The sequence below is a fragment of the Ipomoea triloba genome, chromosome 11 (assembly GCF_003576645.1).
Source record: "Ipomoea triloba cultivar NCNSP0323 chromosome 11, ASM357664v1".
Taxonomy (NCBI): domain Eukaryota; kingdom Viridiplantae; phylum Streptophyta; class Magnoliopsida; order Solanales; family Convolvulaceae; genus Ipomoea; species Ipomoea triloba.
Genome location: NC_044926.1, coordinates 22,877,855 through 22,879,896, shown reverse-complemented (window position 1 = coordinate 22,879,896; position 2,042 = coordinate 22,877,855). Strand labels below are relative to the sequence as shown.

Below are 2,042 nucleotides of genomic sequence, written 5' to 3'. Positions count from 1 at the left end.
AAATTGAATTTTGGAAGTCCTTTTTTTTCTTTTGATTTTCCAGTGTTTGGTTATGTAAATAAAATTTAGTTGAAAAGAGAAAATTAATTCTAGTCAATGGAAAAAAGAAACATTTTTGCAAAAAATGACTTCCCAATTTTTTTGTCGAAAGACATTTTTCAGTTTCACCACACCACCGCCACCACAACGACAGCACACTACCAATGCGCACAAAGCTATGTAAATTGTCCAATCGTGTATAGGTGCACCATTAGGCAATATTGAATGCACATTTGATATAATTTACATTATATATTCGGCGTTATATGCTTTTTTTATCGTAGTGCCAGTTTCAATTTCACAATTCTATAGGCTAGATCTCATGCTCCAATGGGTTGAACTTCCTATATTTCAAAATTTACCAATATAAAGAAGCAATTTTAAAATTCTACCTTTATTTAATTTTTTTCAATTGGCTTATTAGCTCAGTTGGTTAGAGCGTCGTGCTAATAACGCGAAGGTCACAGGTTCGAGACCTGTATGAGCCATCACACTTATTATTGACTTTGAACTTGTACTATTTTTTGGTTCGTTATTATATTTGAAGTCTCTTATAATAAAAACACAATTAAATTTAGGGTTCGTTTTGAAAGGCGAAATTGAATTTTGGAAGTCCTTTTTTTTCTTTTGATTTTCCAGTGTTTGGTTATGTAAATAAAATTTAGTTGAAAAGAGAAAATTCATTCTAGTCGGAAAAAAGACTCTGTTTTGCAAAAAATGACTTACCAATTTTGTTGTCGAAAGACATTTTTCAGTTTCACCACACCACCGCCACCACAACGACAGCACACTACCAATGCGCACAAAGCTATGTAAATTGTCCAATCGTGTATAGGTGCACCATTAGGCAATATTGAATGCACATTTGATATAATTTACATTATATATTCGGTGTTATATGCTTTTTTTATCGTAGTGCCAGTTTCAATTTCACAATTCTATAGGCTAAATCTCATGCTCCAATGGGTTGAACTTCCTATATTTCAAAATTTACCAATATAAAGAAGCAATTTTAAAATTCTACCTTCATTTAATTTTTTTCAATTGGCTTATTAGCTCAGTTGGTTAGAGCGTCGTGCTAATAACGCGAAGGTCACAGGTTCGAGACCTGTATGAGCCATCACACTTATTATTGACTTTGAACTTGTACTATTTTTTGGTACGTTATTATATTTGAAGTCTCTTATAATAAAAACACAATTAAATTTAGGGTTCGTTTTGAAAGGCGAAATTGAATTTTGGAAGTCCTTTTTTTTCTTTTGATTTTCCAGTGTTTGGTTATGTAAATAAAATTTAGTTGAAAAGAGAAAATTCATTCTAGTCAATGGAAAAAAGACTCAGTTTTGCAAAAAATGAGTTCCCAATTTTTTTGTCGAAAGACATTTTTCAGTTTCACCACACCACCGCCACCACAACGACAACACACTACCAATGCACACAAAGCTATGTAAATTGTCCAATCGTGTATAGGTGCACCATTAGGCAATATTGAATGCACATTTGATATAATTTACATTATATATTCGGTGTTATATGCTTTTTTTATCGTAGTGCCAGTTTCAATTTCACAATTCTATAGGCTAGATCTCATGCTGCAATGGGTTGAACTTCCTATATTTCAAAATTTACCAATATAAAGAAGCAATTTTAAAATTCTACCTTCATTTAATTTTTTTCAATTGGCTTATTAGCTCAGTTGGTTAGAGCGTCGTGCTAATAACGCAAAGGTCACAGGTTCGAGACCTGTATGAGCCATCACACTTATTATTGACTTTGAACTTGTACTATTTTTTGGTACGTTATTATATTTGAAGTCTCTTATAATAAAAACACAATTAAATTTAATGTTCGTTTTGAAAGGCGGAATTGAATTTTGGAAGTCCTTTTTGTTCTTTTGATTTTCCAGTGTTTGGTCATGTAAATAAAATATAGTTGACAAGAGAAAATTCATTCTAGTCAATGGAAAAAAGACTCTGTTTTGCAAAAAATGACTTACCAATTTT

The 2,042-nt window shown here is 31.7% G+C and overlaps 2 non-coding genes across 2 annotated transcripts; both read left to right on the top strand.

Moving 5' to 3' along the window:
• Nucleotides 1-453: 453 nt before the first annotated feature.
• Nucleotides 454-527, top strand: TRNAI-AAU. Its single transcript has one exon. It is a non-coding gene; the product is annotated as a tRNA-Ile (tRNA).
• Nucleotides 528-1,085: 558 nt separating this feature from the next.
• TRNAI-AAU lies at nucleotides 1,086-1,159 on the top strand. The gene has a single exon. It is a non-coding gene; the product is annotated as a tRNA-Ile (tRNA).
• The last annotated feature ends 883 nt before the right edge of the window (nucleotides 1,160-2,042 follow it).